This window comes from Arachis stenosperma, chromosome 3 (assembly GCF_014773155.1).
Source record: "Arachis stenosperma cultivar V10309 chromosome 3, arast.V10309.gnm1.PFL2, whole genome shotgun sequence".
In the NCBI taxonomy this organism is placed as follows: Eukaryota; Viridiplantae; Streptophyta; class Magnoliopsida; order Fabales; family Fabaceae; genus Arachis; species Arachis stenosperma.
In genome coordinates, this window is record NC_080379.1 from 67712618 (window position 1) to 67731315 (window position 18698).

An 18698-nucleotide genomic window follows, 5' to 3' on the forward strand; every position below is an offset into this window, starting at 1 on the left:
AAAATGGTGCGTGTTGGTGCTTGCGTGCGCGTTTGGGTGCTGCAGGATGCTGCCCTGCCCTTGTGGATGGCAGGGCAGAAATTTTTGGTGCGCCAGATTCTGCTGCCCGTGCTTGTTGATGCTGCCGAAGCTCCCTTGGTGCGCCAATCTGGTGTGCTGGCTGTGCACCATAAAATGCTGCCCTGCCCTCGTGGAGGGTAGGGCAATGTTTCCAAAAGTGAAACCCCATGTTCGAAACTCGGTGGAGGCACACGCTGCTTCTTTTCCTTGGTTTCCTTGGCACCTAATTCACGCATAAGGCTTGGCTTCCTTGGAGGTCTTGTGTTCAAACCTTGGTGAAAGCAATTGGGGGAGCAATTTTCCTTGATTTTCCATGAAGAGCACGACATTGCCCTGCTCTCCAAGAGGACAGAGCAGAAAAATGACCGCCACTTTGCTTTGGGGTGAGGCTCCAGCTTCGAACCTTGGTGGAAGCACATTGGTTTATTTTTGCTTATTTTTTTCCCTTAAAGATGCCTTTCGCTCCTGCCTTAATTGTACGCCAAATATGGATTGGTATATATCGTTGGAAAGCTCTGAATGTCAGCTTTCTAACGCAACTGGAAGCACATCAATCGGACATCTGTAGCTCAAGTTATAGCCCTTTGAAGTAGGCATGGTCATGCTGTGAGCGGCCAGATTTTAACTTAGCGAAAATTTGCTCCAACCTCACTTTGTTTCATCATGATTCTGCCCTGCCCTTGGCAAGGGCAGGGCAGTGTGCGTGCTGGTTGCTTTCTTCTTTGATTTTGTCATGGGCCACGCTTTTAAAAGCGTGGCCTAAAGCTCCAAAGTGTACCCCAACTTCAAAGTGTGTCCCAAAGCTCTTTTTTTCTCCTTTTTTTTGTGCTTCTTTGCTTCTTTTTCTTCTTATTTCCTACAAGATTTATAAAATTAAAAGATCAAGGAAATATACCAATTAAGTATAAAAGCATTCAATATTTAAGCACTAATCATCAATTTCTTGTATGAAAAAGCATAGAAAAATAGGTATATGATGACATGTCATCATTAAACGCCCATTTGCTGCCCTTACTGGTGTTTAAACGCCAGCAAGGTCTTCCTCCAGGGTGTGCTATTTTTCTTTCTGTTTTTCATTCTGTTTTTGCTTTTTCAATTGATTTTGTGACTTCCCATGATCATCAACCTACAGAAAAGATAAAATAACAAAGGAAAATTAGATAAATATAACATTGGGTTGCCTCCTAACAAGGGCTTCTTTTAATGTCAGTAGCTTGACATTGGGCTCTCATGGAACCTCACAGATACTCAGAGCAATGTTGGAACCTCCCAACACCAAACTTAGAAGTTGGTTGTGGCCTCCCAACACCAAACTTAGAGTTTGGCTGTGGGGGCTCTGTTTGGCTCTGTTTTGAGAGAAGCTCTTCATGCTTCCTCTCTATGGTAACAGAGGGATATCCTTGAGCCTTAAACACAAAGGATTCTTCATTCACTTGAATGATCAATTCTCCTCTGTCAACATCAATCACAGCCTTTGCTGTGGCTAGGAAGGGTCTGCCAAGGATGATAAATTCATCCATGCACTTCCCAGTCTCTAGGACTATGAAATCAGTAGGGATGTAATGGTCTTCAACCTTTACCAAAACATCCTCTACAAGTCCATAGGCTTGTTTTCTTGAATTGTCTGCCATCTCTTGTGAGATTCTTGCAGCTTGTACCTTAAAGATCCCTAGCTTCTCCTTTACAAAGAGAGGCATAAGGTTTATGCTTGACCCTAGGTCACACAGAGCCTTCTTAAAGGTCATGGTGCCTATGGTACAAGGTATTGAAAACTTCCCAGGATCTTGTCTCTTTTGAGGTAATTTCTGCCTAGACAAGTCATCCAGTTCTTTGGCGAGCAAAGGGGGTTCATCCTCCCAAGTCTCATTACCAAATAACTTGTCATTTAGCTTCATGATTGCTCCAAGGTATTTAGCAACTTGCTCTTCAGTGACATACTCATCCTCTTCAGAGGAAGAATATTCATCAGAGCTCACGAATGGCAGAAGTAAATCCAATGGAATCTCTATGGTCTCAGTGTGAGCCTCAGATTCCAATGGTTCCTCATTAAGGAACTCATTGGAGGCCAGTGGATGTCTATTGAGGTCTTCCTTAGTGGCGTTCGCTGCCTCTTCCTCCTCTCCTAGTTCGGACATGTGGATCATGTTAATGGCCTTGCATTCTCCTTTTGGATTCCCTTCTGTATTGCTTGGAAGAGTACTAGGAGGAAGTTCAGTAACTCTATTACTCAGCTGTCCCACTTGTGCCTCCAAATTCCTAATGGAGGACCTTGTTTCAGTCATGAAACTTTGAGTGGTTTTGATTAGATCAGAGACCATGGTTGCTAAGTCAGAGTGGTTCTGCTTAGAATTCTCTGTCTATTGCTGAGAAGATGATGGAAAAGGCTTGCCATTGCTAAACCTGTTTCTTCCACCATTATTGTTGTTGAAACCTTGTTGAGGTCTCTGTTGATCCTTCCATGAGAGATTTGGATGATTTCTCCATGAAGAATTATAGGTGTTTCCATAGGGTTCTCCCATGTAATTCACCTCTTCCATTGAAGGGTTCTCAGGATCATAAGCTTCTTCTTCAGATGAAGCGTCCTTAGTACTGCCTGGTGCAGCTTGCATTCCAAACAGACTTTGAGAAATCAAATTGACTTGCTGAGTCAATATTTTGTTCTGAGCCAGTATGGCATTCAGAGTGTCAATCTCAAGAACTCCTTTCTTCTGATTTGTCCCATTGTTCACAGGATTCCTTTCAAAAGTGTACATGAATTGGTTATTTACAACCATTTCAATTAGTTCTTGAGCTTCTGTAGGCGTCTTCTTCAGATGAAGAGATCCTCCAAGAGAGCTATCCAATGACATCTTGGACAGTTCAGACAGACCATCATAGAAAATACCTATGATGCTCCATTCAGAAAGCATGTCAGAGGGACACTTTCTGATCAATTGTTTGTATCTTTCCCAAGCTTCATAGAGAGATTCTCCTTCCTTCTGTCTGAAGGTTTGGACTTCCACTCTAAGCTTACTCAATTTTTGAGGTGGAAAGAACTTTGCCAAGAAGGCATTGACTAGCTTTTCCCAAGAGTTCAGGCATTCTTTAGGTTGTGAGTCTAACCATATCCTAGCTCTGTCTCTTACAGCAAAAGGGAATAGCATAAGTCTGTAGACCTCAGGGTCAACCCCATTAGTCTTGACAGTGTCACAGATTTGCAAGAATTCAGCTAAAAACTGATGAGGATCTTCCAATGGAAGTCCATGGAACTTGCAATTCTGTTGCATTAGAGAAACTAATTGAGGCTTAAGCTCAAAGTTGTTTGCTTCAATGGCAAGGATAGAGATGCTTCTTCCATAGAAGTCGGGAGTAGGTGCAGTAAAGTCACCCATCACCTTCCTTGCATTGTTGGTATTGTTGTTATTTTCGGCTGCCATGGGTTCTTCTTCTTTGAAGATTTCTGTTAGATCCTCTAAAGAGAGTTGTGCCTTAGCTTCTCTTAGCTTTCGCTTCAAGGTCCTTTCAGGTTCAGGAACAGCCTCAACAAGAATGCTTTTGTCTTTGCTCCTGCTCATATGAAAGAGAAGAGAACAAGAAAACATGGAATCCTCTATGTCACAGTATAGAGATTCCTTGAGGTGTCAGAGGAAAAGAAAATTAGAAGGAAGAGGTAGAAGAATTCGAACTTATCAAGTATGATGGAGTTCGAATTGTGCATTGAGGAGGAGTGTTAGTCCATAAATCGAAGGATGTGAGAAGAGGGGAAGAAATTTTCGAAAATTAAAGTGAATTAATTAAAAAAATTTTTGAAAAATAGTATTTGATTTTTGAAAACTAAGTTGGAAAAGAAATAAAGTGAATTTTGAAAAAGATTTTTGAAAGTAGAAATTAAAAAGATATGATTGAAAACTATTTTGAAAAAGATGTCATTAAGAGATATGATTGAAAAGATATAGTTTTAAAAAGATATAATTGAGAAGATATGATTTGAAAGACAATTTAAAAAGATTTGATTTTTAAAATTAATGACTTGGCTAACAAGAAATTTAAAAGATATGATTCAGACATTAAACCTTTCTCAACAGAAAAGGCAACATACTTGAAATGTTGAATCAAATCATTAATCGTTAGCAAGTATTTTTGAAAATGGAAAGAAATTGATTTTGAAAATATATGATTGAAAAGATATGATTTGAAAAAGATTTGATTTTGAAAAATTTTGAAAACTTGAAAAAAATTTGAATTAAAAACAAAATCTTCCCTCTTGTGCCATCCTGGCGTTAAACGCCCAGAATGGTATCCATTCTGGCGTTTAACGCCCAAAACACTACCTTTTTGGGCGTTAAACGCCCAGCCAGGTACCCTGGATAGCGTTTAATCACCAGTTTTCCTTCTTCACTGGGCGTTTTGAACGCCCAGCTTTTTCTGTGTAATTTCTCTGCTGTATGTTCTGAATCTTCAATTCTCTGTATTATTGACTTGAAAAGACACAAATTAAAAAATTTTTTTGGATTTTTAATAATGAGGAATAATCAAAATAAAACTAAGATCAAATAAACAATGCATGCAAGACACCAAACATAGAAGTTTGTATACTATTGACACTAACAAAATGAGAATGCATATGAGAAACAACAAAACACTCAAGACAAGAGAATTTAAAGATCAGAACAAGGAAATCATCAAGAACAACTTGAAGATCAATTAAGACACATGAATGAATTCGAAAAAATGCAAGAAGAATAGAAACATGCAGTTGACACCAAACTTAAAATGAGACACTAGACTCAACAAGAAACATAAAATATTTTTGGTTTTTATGATTTTGTAATTTTTTTGGATTTTTTTGAAAATTGAGTGAAAAAGAAAATAAGGATATCAAAATTCTTAATGAGAATTCCAGGAATCATGCAATGTTAGTCTAAAGCTTTAGTCTAAAGAAATTAGACATGGCTAGCCAAGCTTCAGCAGGACATTACATTCAAGAGCTAAATTGATTAGAATCAATCAGCTTTGGTGATGATAAGAACATCACCTTGAAACACTAGAATTCATTCTTAAGAACTCTGAAGAAAAATACCTAAGCTAAGCAACAAGATGAACCGTCAGTTGTCCAAACTCAAACAATCCCTTGCAACGGCGCCAAAAACTTGGTGTTGTTGCCGGATCAAAACTTGGCACTGTTATTGCAGGGAACAAATGCGAAACTGTAGTTAGGACATTTAATTCCCCGGCAACGGCGCCAAAAACTTGGTGCACGAAATTGTGATCATCAATGGCGCCATCAACATGGTACGCTCAATTGCAATCTCAACTCTTTATCACAACTTCGCACAACTAACCAGCAAGTGCACTGGGTCGTCCAAGTAATAAACCTTACGCGAGTAAGGGTCGATCCCACGGAGATTGTTGGTATGAAGGAAGCTATGGTCACCTTGTAAATCTCAGTCAGGCAGATTCAAATGGTTATGGATGATTTATGAATAAAACATAAAACAAGGATAGAGATACTTATGTAATTCATTGGTGAGAATTTTAGATAAGCGTATGGAGATGCTTTGTCCCTTCCGTCTCTCTGCTTTCCTACTGTCTTCATCCAATCCTTCTTACTCCTTTCCATGGCAAGCTGTATGTTGGGCATCACCGTTGTCAGTGGCTACAATCCCGTCCTCTCAGTGAAAATGTTCAACGCACCCTGTCATGGCACGACTAATCATCTGTCGGTTCTCAATCAGGTTGGAATAGAATCCATTGATTCTTTTGCGTCTGTCACTGATGAGCAGATAATTTGTATGCTTTTTGGCATTGTTTTTAGTATATTTTAGTTAGTTTTTATTATATTTTTATTAGTTTTTAGTTAAAATTCACTTTTCTGGACTTTACTATGAGTTTGTGTGTTTTTCTGTGATTTCAGGTATTTTCTGGCTGAAATTGAGGGACCTGAGCAAAAATCTCATTCAGAGACTGAAAAGGACTGCAGATGCTGTTGGATTCTGACCTCCATGCATTCGAAGTGGATTTTCTGGAGCTACAGAAACCCAATTGGCGCCGTCTCAACGTTGTTGGAAAGTAGACATCCTGGGCTTTCCAGCAATGTATAATAGTCCATACTTTGCCCGAGATTTGATGGCCCAAACCGGCGTTCCAAATCAGCTCAAAACTGCCCGGCGTTAAACGCCCAAACTGGCACAAAAGCTGGCGTTTAACTCCAAGAGAAGTCTCTACACGAAAATGCTTCAGTGCTCAGCCCAAGCACACACCAAGTGGGCCCAGAAGTGGATTTTTCTGTCATTTACTCATTTCTGTAAACCCTAGGCTACTAGTTTTCTACATATAGGACCTTTTGCTATTGTATTTTCATCTTGGTTCTTCTGGTTCCCTCTCTGGGGCCGAGGCCAATGATCACTTTTGTTCTTATATATTTTCAACGGTGGAGTTTCTACACACCATAGATTAAGGTGTGGAGCTCTGCTGTACCTCGAGTATTAATGTAATTACTATTGTTCTTCTATTCAATTCAGCTTGTTCTTATTCCAAGATATTCATTCGCACTCAAGAACTTGATGAATGTGATGATTATGTGACGCTCATCATCATTCTCACTTATGAACGCGTGCCTGACAACCACCTCCGTTCTACAAGCTAACAAGGCTTGAATGTTTATCTCTTGGATTCCTTAATCGGAATCTTCGTGGTATAAGCTAAAATTGATGGCGGTATTCAAGAGAATACGGAAGGTCTAAACCTTGTCTGTGGTATTCTGAGTAGGATTCAATGATTGAATGACTGTGACGAGCTTCAAACTCCTGAAGGCTGGGCATTAGTGACAGGTGCAAAAGAATCAATGGATTCTATTCCAACCTGATTGAGAACCGACAGATGATTAGCCGTGTCGTGACAGGGTGCGTTGAACATTTTCACTGAGAGGACGAGACTGTAGCCACTGACAACAGTGATGTCCAACATACAGCTTGCCATGGAAAGGAGTAAGAAGGATTGGATGAAGACAGTAGGAAAGCAGAGAGATGGAAGGGACAAAGCATCTCCATTCGCTTATCTGAAATTCTCACCAATGAAATACATAAGTATCTCTATCCTTGTTTTATGTTTTATTCATATATCATCCATAACCATTTGAATCTGCCTGACTGAGATTTACAAGGTGACCATAGCTTGCTTCATACATACAATCTCCGTGGGATCGACCCTTACTCGCGTAAGGTTTATTACTTGGACGACCCAGTGCACTTGCTGGTTAGTTGTGCGAAGTTGTGTTTATACCATGGTATTGAGCACCAAGTTTTTGGATTCATTACCGGGGATTATTTGAGTTGTGAAAAGTAGTGATCACAATTTCGTGCACCATGTTTTTGGCGCCGTTGCCGGGGATTGTTTCGAGTTTAGACAACTGACGGTTCATCTTGTTGCTTAGATTAGGTATTTGTCTTCAGAGTTCTTAAGAATGAATTCTAGTGTTTCAAGGTGATGTTCTTATCATCACCAAAGCTGATTGATTTTCAGCAATTTAGCTCTTGAATGCAATGTCCTGCTGAAGCTTGGCTAGCCATGTCTAATTCCTTTAGACTAAAGCTTTAGACTAACATTGCATGATTCCTGGAATTCTCATTAAGAATTTTGATATCTTTATTTTCTTTTCCACTTAATTTTCGAAAAAATCCAAAAACAATTACAAAATCATAAAAACCAAAAATATTGTATGTTTCTTTTTTTTCTTGCATTCATTCATGTGTCTTAAGTGATTTTCAAGATGTTCTTGATGATTTCCTTGCTCTGATATTTGAATTCTCTTGACTTGAGTGTTTTGTCATATGCATTCTCATCTTGTTAGTGTCAGTAGTATACAAACTGCTAAGTTTGGTGTCTTGCATGCATTGTTATTTGATTTTAGTTGCATTTTGATTATTCCTCATTATTAAAAATCTAAAAAATTTTTAATTTGTGTCTTTTCAAGTCAATAATACAGAGAATTGAAGATTCAGAACATACAACAGATGAATTACACAGAAAAAGCTGGGCGTTCAAAACGCCCAGTGAAGAAGGGCAAACTGGCGTTTAAACGCCAGCCAGAGTGCCTGGCTAGGCGTTTAATGCCCAAAAGGGTAGTGACTTGGGCGTTAAACGCCAGAATGTGCACCATTCTGGGCGTTTAACGCCAGGATGGCACAAGAGGGAAGATTCTGTTCAATCAAATCTTTTTCAAAATCAATTTCTTTCCATTTTCCAAAATACTTGCTATCAATTAATGGTTTGATTCAACATTTCAAGTATGTTGCCTTTTCTGTTGAGAAAGGTTTAACGTTTGAATCATATCTTTTCTTGTTAGCCAAGTCACTTATTTTCAAAATCAAATCTTTTTAAATTATTTTTCTAATCATATCTTCTCAATCATATCTCTTTAATCACATCTTTTTCAAAATAGTTTTCAATCATATCTTTTTAATTTCTCATTTCAAAATCTTTTTCAAAAATCACTTGATTTCTTTCCCACTTTTAGTTTTCGAAAATTATCAATCAATTTTTCAAAATGTTTTTAAAATGTTTTTAATTAATTTCCGAAAATTTCTTCCCCTCTTCTCACATCCTTCAATTTATGGACTAACACTATTCCTCAATGAACAATTCGAACTCCATCTCTTTTGATAAGTTCGAATTCTTCTACTTCTTCCTTCTATTTTTCTTTTCCTCTGACACCTCAAGGAATCTCTATACTGTGACATAGAGGATTCCATATTTTCTTGTTCTCTTCTCTTTCATATGAGCAGGAGCAAAGACAAAAGCATTCTTGTTGAGGCTGACCCTGAACCTGAAAGGACCTTGAAGAGAAAGCTAAGAGAAGCTAAGGCACAACTCTCTATAGAGGATCTAACAGAAATCTTCAAAAAAAGAACCCATGGCAGCCGAAAACAACAACAATGCCAACAATGCAAGGAAGGTGCTGGGTGACTTTACTGCACCTACTCCCGACTTCTATGGGAGAAGCATCTCTATCCCTGCCATTGGAGCAAACAACTTTGAGCTTAAGCCTCAATTAGTTTCTCTAATGCAACAGAATTACAAGTTCCATGGACTTCCATTGGAAGATCCTCATCAGTTTTTAGCTGAATTCTTGCAAATCTGTGACACTGTCAAGACCAATGGGGTTGACCCTGAGGTCTACAAACTTATGCTATTCCCTTTTGCTGTAAGAGACAGAGCTAGGATATGGTTGGACTCACAACCTAAAGAAAGCCTGAACTCTTGGGAAAAGCTAGTCAATGCCTTCTTGGCAAAGTTCTTTCCACCTCAAAAATTGAGTAAACTTAGAGTGGAAGTCCAAACCTTCAGACAGAAGGAAGGAGAATCCCTCTATGAAGCTTGGGAAAGATACAAAGAATTGATCAGAAAGTGTCCTTCTGACATGCTTTCTGAATGGAGCATCATAGGTATTTTCTATGATGGTCTCTCTGAACTATCCAAGTTGTCATTAGATAGCTCTGCTGGAGGATCTCTTCATCTGAAGAAGACGCCTACAGAAGCTTAAGAACTGATTGAAATGGTTGCAAATAACCAATTCATGTACACTTCTGAAAGGAATCCTGTGAACAATGGGACGAATCAGAAGAAAGGAGTTCTTGAGATTGATACTCTTAATGCCATATTGGCTCAGAACAAGATATTGACTTAGCAAGTCAATGTGATTTCTCAAAGTCTGTCTGGAATGCAAAATGCACCAGGCAGTACTAAAGATGCTTCATCTGAAGAAGAAGCTTATGATCCTGAGAACCCTTCAATGGAAGAGGTGAATTACATGGGAGAACCCTATGGAAACATCTATAATTCTTCATGGAGAAATCATCCAAATCTCTTATGGAAGGATCAACAGAGACCCCAACAAGGTTTCAACAACAATAATGGTGGAAGAAACAGGTTTAGCAATGGCAAGCCTTTTCCATCATCTTCTCAGCAACAGACAGAGAATTCTAAGCAGAACCACTCTGACTTAGCAACCATGGTCTCTGATCTAATCAAAACCACTCAAAGTTTCATGACTGAAACAAGGTCCTCCATTAGAAACTTGGAGGCACAAGTGGGTCAGCTGAGCAAGAAAATTACTGAACTCCCTCCTAGTACTCTTCCAAGCAATACAGAAGAGAATCCAAAAGGAGAGTGCAAGGCCATCAACATGGCCGAACTTGGAGAGGAGGAAGAGGTAGTGAACGCCACTGAGGAAGACCTCAATGGACGTCCACTGGCCTCCAATGAGTTCCCTAAAAAGGAACCATGGGAATCTGAGGCTCACACTGAGACCATAGAGATTCCATTGGATTTACTTCTGCCATTCATGAGCTCTGATGAGTATTCTTCCTCTGAAGAGGATGAGTATATCACTGAAGAGCAAGTTGCTAAATACCTTGGAGCAATCATGAAGCTAAACGACAAGTTATTTGATAATGAGACTTGGGAGGATGAACCCCCTTTGCTCACCAAAGAACTGGATGACTTGTCTAGGCAGAGATTGCCTCAAAAGAGACAGGACCCTGGGAAGTTTTCTATGCCCTGTACCATAGGCTCCATGACCTTCAAGAAGGCTCTGTGTGACTTAGGGTCAAGCATAAACCTCATGCCTCTCTCTGTAATGGAGAAACTAGGGATCTTTGATGTACAAGCTGCAAGAATCTCATTAGAGATGGCAGACAATTCAAAGAAACAAGCTTATGGACTTGTAGAGGATGTTCTGGTAAAGATTGAAGACTATTACATCCCTGTTGATTTCATAGTCCTAGAGACTGGGAAGTGCATGGATGAATCCATCATCCTTGGCAGACCCTTTCTAGCCACAGCAAAGGCTGTGATTGATGTGGACAGAGGAGAATTGATCATTCAAGTGAATGAAGAATCCTTTGTGTTTAAGGCTCAAGGATATTCCTCTGTCACCATGGAAAGGAAGCATGAAGAGCTTCTCTCAAAACAGAGCCAAACAGAGCCCCCACAGTCAAACTCTAAGTTTGGTGTTAGGAGGCCACAACCAAATTCTAAGTTTGGTATTGAACCCCCACATTAAAACTCTAAGTTTGGTGTTGGGAGGTTCCAACATTTCTCTGAGTATCTGTGAGGCTCATTGAGAGCCTTCTGTCAAGCTACTGACATTAAAGAAGCGCTTGTTGGGAGGCAACCCAATGTTATATTTTATCTATTTTCCTTTGTTATTTTATGTTTTCTGTAGGTTGATGATCATGAGAAGTCACAAAATCAATTGAAAAAGCAAAAACAGAATGAAAAACAGAAAGAAAAATAGCACACCCTGGAGGAAGACCTTGCTGGCGTTTAAACGCCAGTAAGGGTAGCAAATGGGCGTTTAACGCCCAGTCTGGCACCATTCTGGGCATTTAATGCCAGAAAGGGGCACCAAACTGGCGTTAAACGCCAGGAAAGGGCAAGAAGCTGGCGTTTAACGCCAGAAAGGGGCACCAGCCCAGCGTTTAACGCCAGAATTGGCATAAAGAGCATATTTGCTCGCCACTTGGTGCAGGGATGAATTTTTTTTGACACCTCAGGATCTGTGGATCCCACAGGATCCCCACCTACCCCACCACTCTCTCTCTCTTCTTCACCCATTCACCAATCACCTCAACCACTCTTCCTCAAAAACCCCTCACCTATCAAATCCTATCTTTCTCTTCACCACTCACATCCATCCTTCATAAAACCCCACCTACCTCACCATTCAAATTCAAACCACTTTCCCTCCCAAACCCACCCTCCCATAGCCGAACCATACCCATCTCTCCACCCCTATATAAACCCATCTTCACCCCCTCATTTTCACACAACCTAAACACTACTTCTCCCTTTGGCCGAATAAAAAAGCCATCTCCATCTCCTCTATTTCTTCTTCTTCTACTCTCTTCTTTCTTCTTTTGCTTGAGGACGAGCAAACCTTTTAAGTTTGGTGTGGTAAAAGCATTGCTTTTTGTTTTTCCATAACCATTTATGGCATCCAAGGCCGGAGAAACCTCTAGAAAGAGGAAAGGGAAGGCAAAAGCTTTCACCTCCGAGTCATGGGAGATGGAGAGATTCATCTCAAGGGTGCATCAAGACCACTTCTATGAAGTTGTGGCCTTGAAGAAGGTGATCCCCAAGGTCCCTTTCAAACTCAAAAAGAGTGAATATCCGGAGATCCGACATGAGATTCGAAGAAGATGTTAGGAAGTTCTTACCAACCCTATTCAACAAGTCGGAATCTTAATGGTTCATGAGTTCTATGCCAATGCATGGATCACCGAGAACCATGATCAAAGTGTGAACTCGGACCCAAAGAATTGGCTTACAATGGTTCGGGGGAAATACTTAGATTTTAGTCCGGAAAATGTAAGGTTGGCATTTAACTTGCCCATGATGCAAGGAGATGAACACCCTTATACTAGAAGGGTCAACTTTGATCAAAGGTTGGACCAAGTCCTCACAGTCATTTGTGAAGAGGGCGCCCAATGGAAGAGAGATTCAAGAGGGAAGCCGGTTCAATTGAGAAGGCATGACCTCAAGCCCGTAGCTAGGGGATGGTTGGAGTTTATCCAACGCTCAATCATTCCCACTAGCAACCGGTCTGAAGTTACTCTAGACCGGGCCATCATGAACCATAGTATCATGATTGGAGAAGAAGTAGAAGTTCATGAGGTTATAGCCCAAGAACTTTATAAGGTGGCGGACAAGTCCTCTACCTTGGCAAGGTTAGCCTTTCCTCATCTCATTTGTCACCTCTGTTATTCAGTTGGAGTTGACATAGAGGGAGACATCCCCATTGATGAGGACAAGCCCATCACTAAGAAAAGGATGGAGCAAACAAGAGATCCCACTCATCATGAAATCCCTGAGATACCTCAAGGTATGCACTTTCCTCCATAAAACTATTGGGAGCAAATCAACACCTCCCTAGGAGAATTGACTTCCAACATGGGACAACTAAGGGTGGAGCACCAAGAACATTCCATCCTCCTCCATGAAATTAGAGAAGATCAAAGAATCATGAGAGAGGAGCAACAAAGGCAAGGAAGAGACATTGAGGAGCTCAAGCACTCCATAAGACCTTCAAGAGGAAGAACAAGCCGCCATCACTAAGGTGGACCCGTTCTTTAATTTCCTTGTTCTTTATTTTTCTGTTTTTCGAAAAAATCATGCTTATGTTTATCTATGTTTGTGTCTTGTGATTATTAGTGTCTTAGTGTCTATGCCTTAAAGTTATGAATGTCCTATGAATCCATCACCTTTCTTAAATGAAAAATGTTCTTAATTGGAAAAGAGAAGAATTGCATGAATTTTGAATTTTATAACAGATTAATTATTTTGATGTGGTGGCAATACTTTTGTTTTCTGAATGTATGCTTGAACAGTGCATATGTCTTTTGAATTTGTGGTTCATGAATGTTGGCTCTTGAAAGAATGATGAAAAAGGAGACATGTTACTGAGGATCTGAAAAATCATAAAAATGATTCTTGAAGCAAGAAAAAGCAGTGAATACAAAAAAAAAGGGAGAAAGAGAAAAAGAAAGAAAAAGAAAGAAATAAAGTTGTGATCCAAGGCAAAAAGAGTGTGCTTAAGAACCCTAGACACCTCTAATTGGGGACTCTAGCAAAGCTGAGTCACAATCTGAAAAGGTTCACCCAATTATGTGTCTGTGGCATGTATGTATCCAGTGGTAATACTGGAAGACAGAGTGCTTTGGGCCATGGCCAAGACTCATAAAGTAGCTGTGTTAAAGAATCATCATACTTAACTAGGAGAATCAATAACACTATCTGGATTCTGAGTTCCTATAGAAGCCAATCATTCTGAATTTCAAAGGATAGAGTGAGATGCCAAAACTGTTCAGAGGCAAAAAGCTAAAAGCCCCGCTCATCTAATTAATACTGATCTTCATAGATGTTTTTTGGAATTCATTGCATATTCTCTTCTCTTTATCTTATTTGATTTTCAGTTGCTTGGGGACAAGCAACAATTTAAGTTTGGTGTTGTGATGAGCGGATAATTTGTACGCTTTTTGGCATTGTTTTTAGTATGTTTTTTAGTATGATTTAGTTAGTTTTTATTATATTTTTATTAGTTTTTAGTTAAGATTCACTTTTTTGGACTTTACTATGAGTTTGTGTGTTTTTCTGTAATTTTAGGTATTTTCTGGCTGAAATTGAGGGACCTGAGCAAAAATCTGATTCAGAGACTGAAAAGGATTGCAGATGCTGTTGGATTCTGACCTCCATGCACTCGAAGTGGATTTTCTGGAGATACAGATTCCCAATTGGAGCGTTCTTAACGGCTTTGGAAAGTAGACATCCTGGGCTTTCCAGCAATATATAATAGTCTATACTTTGCCCGAGATTTGATGGCCCAAACCAGCGTTCCAAATCAGCTCAAAACTGCCCGGCGTTAAACGCCGGAACTCGCACAAGAATGGGAGTTAAACGCCCAAACTGGCACAAAAGCTGGCGTTTAACTCCAAGAGAAGTCTCTACACGAAAATGCTTCAGTGCTCAGCCCAAGCACACACCAAGTGGTCCCAGAAGTGGATTTTTCTGTCATTTACTCATTTCTGTAAACCCTAGGCTACTAGTTTTCTACATATAGGACCTTTTGCTATTGTATTTTCATCTTGGTTCTTCTGGTTCCCTCTCTGGGGCCGAGGCCAATGATCACTTTTGTCTTATATATTTCAACGGTGGAGTTTCTACACACCATAGATTAAGGTGTGGAGCTCTGCTGTACCTCGAGTATTAATGCAATTACTATTGTTTTCTATTCAATTCAGCTTGTCTTATTCCAAGATATTCATTCGCACTCAGAACTTGATGAATGTGATGATTATGTGATGCTCATCATCATTCTCACTTATGAACGCGTGCCTGACAACACCGTTCTACAAGCAAACAAGGCTTGAATGTTTATCTCTTGGATTCCTTAATCGGAATCTTGTGGTATAAGCTAGAATTGATGGCGGTATTCAAGAGAATCCGGAAGGTCTAAACCTTGTCTGTGGTATTCTGAGTAGGATTCAATGATTGAAGATGTGACGAGCTTCAAACTCCTGAAGGCTGGGCGTTAGTGACAGACGCAAAAGAAATTGGATTCTATTCCAACCTGATTGAGAACCGACAGATGATTAGCCGTGCCGTGACAGGGTGCGTTGAACATTTTCACTGAGAGGACGGGACTGTAGCCACTGACAATGGTGATGCCCAACATACAGATTGCCATGGAAAGGAGTAAGAAGGATTGGATGAAGACAGTAGGAAAGCAGAGAGACGGAAGGGACAAAGCATCTCCATTCACTTATCTGAAATTCTCACCAATGAAATACATAAGTATCTCTATCCTGTTTTATTTTTATTCATATATCATCCATAACCATTTGAATCTGCCTGACTGAGATTTACAAGGTGACCATAGCTTGCTTCATACCAACAATCTCCGTGGGATCGACCCTTACTCACGTAAGGTTTATTACTTGGACGACCCAGTGCACTTGCTAGTTAGTTGTGCAAAGTTGTGTTTATACCATGGTTTTGAGCACCAAGTTTTTGGATTCCTTACCGGGGATTATTTGAGTTGTGAAAAGTATTGATCACAATTTCCTGCACCAGTCACTAACGCCCAGCCTTTAGGAGTTTGAAGCTCGTCACAGTCATTCAATCATTGAATCCTACTCAGAATACCACATACAAGGTTTAGACCTTCCGAATTCTCTTGAATGCCGCCATCAATTATAGCTTATACCACGAAGATCCCGATTAAAGAATCCAAGAGATATCCACTCACTCTAAGGTAGAACGGAGGTGGTTGTCAGGCACACGTTCATAGGTGAGAATGATGATGAGTGTCACGGATCAGCACATTCATCAAGTTGAGGAACAAGTGATATCTTAGAACAAGAATGAGCTGAATTGAATAGAAGAACAATAGTAATTGCATTAACACTCGAGGTACAGCAGAGCTCCACACCTTAATCTATGGTGTGTAGAAACTCCACCGTTGAGAATACATAAGAACAAGGTCTAGGCATGGCCGAATGGCCAGCCTCCAAAACGTGATCAAAAGATGAACTAAAGGTCTAAAGATCTAAAAATCTCCCGATGAAAATATAATAGCAAAAGGTCCTATTTGTAGAGAACTAGTAGCCTAGGGTTTACAGAAATGAGTAAATGACATAAAAATCCACTTCCGGGCCCACTTGGTGTGTGCTTGGGCTGAGCATTGAAGCTTTCATGTGTAGAGACTTTTCTTGGAGTTAAACGCCAGCTTCTATGCCAGTTTGGGCGTTTAACTCCCATTCTTGTGCCAGTTCCGGCGTTTAACGCCGGGCATTCTTGAGCTGATTTGGAACGCCGGTTTGGGCCATCAAATCTCGGACAAAGTATGAACTATTATACATTGCTGGAAAGCCCAGGATGTCTACTTTTCAACGCCGTTGAGAGCGCGCCAATTGGGCTTCTTTAGCTCTAGAAAATCCACTTCGAGTGCAGGGAGGTCAGAATCCAATAGCATCTGCAGTCCTTTTCAACCTCTGAATCAGATTTTTGCTCAGGTCCCTCAATTTCAGCCAGAAAATAGCTGAAATCACAGAAAAACACACAAACTCATAGTAAAGTCCAGAAAAGTGAATTTTAACTAAAAACTAATAAAAATATACTAAAAACTAACTAAAACATACTAAAAATAATGCCAAAAAGCATATAAATTATCCGCTCATCAAGTTGCGTGCCATCTTCTGATCTGCTTTTATTGTAGCTATCCCTTCTGGAGTTGGGAATTTCATGCATAGATGTGGAGTTGAGACTATTGCACCAAGCTGATTTAATGTTGTCCGGCCTGTTAAGGCATTATAGGCTGAACCTACGTCGACCATGATGTAATCTATCTTAAGTGTTCTTGATTGGTTTCCTTTTCCAAAGGTTGTGTGCAATGAGATTTATCCCAGTGGTTGAACCGGGGTGTCTCCTAGTCCGAACAGGCTGTTCGGATATGCGCTGAGTTCTTTTTCTTTCAAACCGAGCTTGTCAAAGGCAGTTTTGAACAAGATGTCGGCAGAGCTCCTTTGGTCTATCAGTGTGCGGTGGAGGTTTTCATTCGCCAGTATAATAGTGATGACCATGGGATCGTCGTGTCCTGAGATTATCCCAGATGCATCTTCTTTGGTGAAGGTAATCGGGGGGGATGTCGGGCGCTTCCCCCTTCCCCTTGACATGATATACCTCTTTAAGATATCTTTTGCGAGATGATTTGGAGACTCCTCCTCCCGCAAATCCACCGTGTATCATGTGGACGTGTCTTTCTGGTGTACGAGGTGACTTCTCGGTTCGTCCGACATCTTCTTCCCTTCTTCTTTTTCTTTGCTCATCGTCCTAGGTGGCCAGATATCAATCTAGCTTCCCCTCTCTTACTAGCTTTTCGATGACATTTTTTAAGTAAAAAACATTCATTGGTGGAATGCCAGCGGATTCGATGGTATTCACAATATTCAGCCCGATTTCCTCCTCCTTTTTTGCTTTTGAGTGGTCGAGCTGGGGGTATTGGTGCACGAAATTGTGATCACTAAAACTTCGCACAACTAACCAGCAAGTGCACTGGGTCGTCCAAGTAATAAACCTTACGCGAGTAAGGGTCGATCCCACGGAGATTGTTGGTATGAAGCAAGCTATGGTCACCTTGTAAATCTTAGTCAAGCAGACTCAAATGGGTATGGGTGATATACGAATAAAACATAAAGATAAAGATAGAGATACTTATGTAAATCATTGGTGAGAGCTTCAGATAAGCAAGTGGAGATGCTTTGTCCCTTCCGTCTCTCTGCTTTCCTACTGTCTTCATCCAATCCTTCTTACTCCTTTCCATGGCAAGCTTATGCAAGGGTTTCACCATTGTCAGTGGCTACCTCCCATCCTCTCAGTGGAAATGTTCAACGCACCCTGTCACGGCACGGCTATCCATCTGTCGGTTCTCAATCAGGCCGGAATAGAATCCAGTGATTCTTTTGCGTCTGTCACTAACGCCCCGCCCTCAGGAGTTTGAAGCACGTCACAGTCATTCAATCATTGAATCCTACTCAGAATACCACAGACAAGGTTAGACCTTCCGGATTCTCTTGAATTCCGCCATCAGTTCTTGCCTATACCACGAAGACTCTGATCTCACGGAATGGCTGGCTCGTTTGTCAGGCGAGCGCTTGGTTGTCAGGCGATCAACCATGCATCGTGTATCAGGAATTCAAGAGATATTCACCCAGTCTAAGGTAGAACGGAGGTGGTTGTCAGTCACACGTTCATAGGTGAGAATGATGATGAGTGTCACGGATCATCACATTCATCAAGTTGAAGAACAAGTGATATCTTGGAACAAGAACAAGCGGAATTGAATAGAAGAACAATAGTAATTGCATTAATACTCGAGGTACAACAGAGCTCCACACCTTAATCTATGGTGTGTAGAAACTCCACCGTTGAAAATACATAAGAACAAGAGTGATCATTGGTTTCGGTCCCAGAGAGGGAACCAGAAAAACCAAGATGAAAATACAATAGTAAAAGGTCCTACTTATAGGGAACAAGTAGCTTAAGAATTACAAAGATGAGTAAATGACATAAAAATCCACTTCCAGGCCCACTTGGTGTGTGCT

General features: G+C 40.4%; 1 non-coding gene across 1 annotated transcript; it reads right to left on the reverse strand.

Moving 5' to 3' along the window:
- Positions 1-9355: 9355 nt before the first annotated feature.
- Positions 9356-9463, reverse strand: LOC130972496 (small nucleolar RNA R71). The gene has a single exon (XR_009083659.1). It is a non-coding gene; the product is annotated as a small nucleolar RNA R71 (small nucleolar RNA).
- Between the last annotated feature and the right edge of the window lie 9235 nt (positions 9464-18698).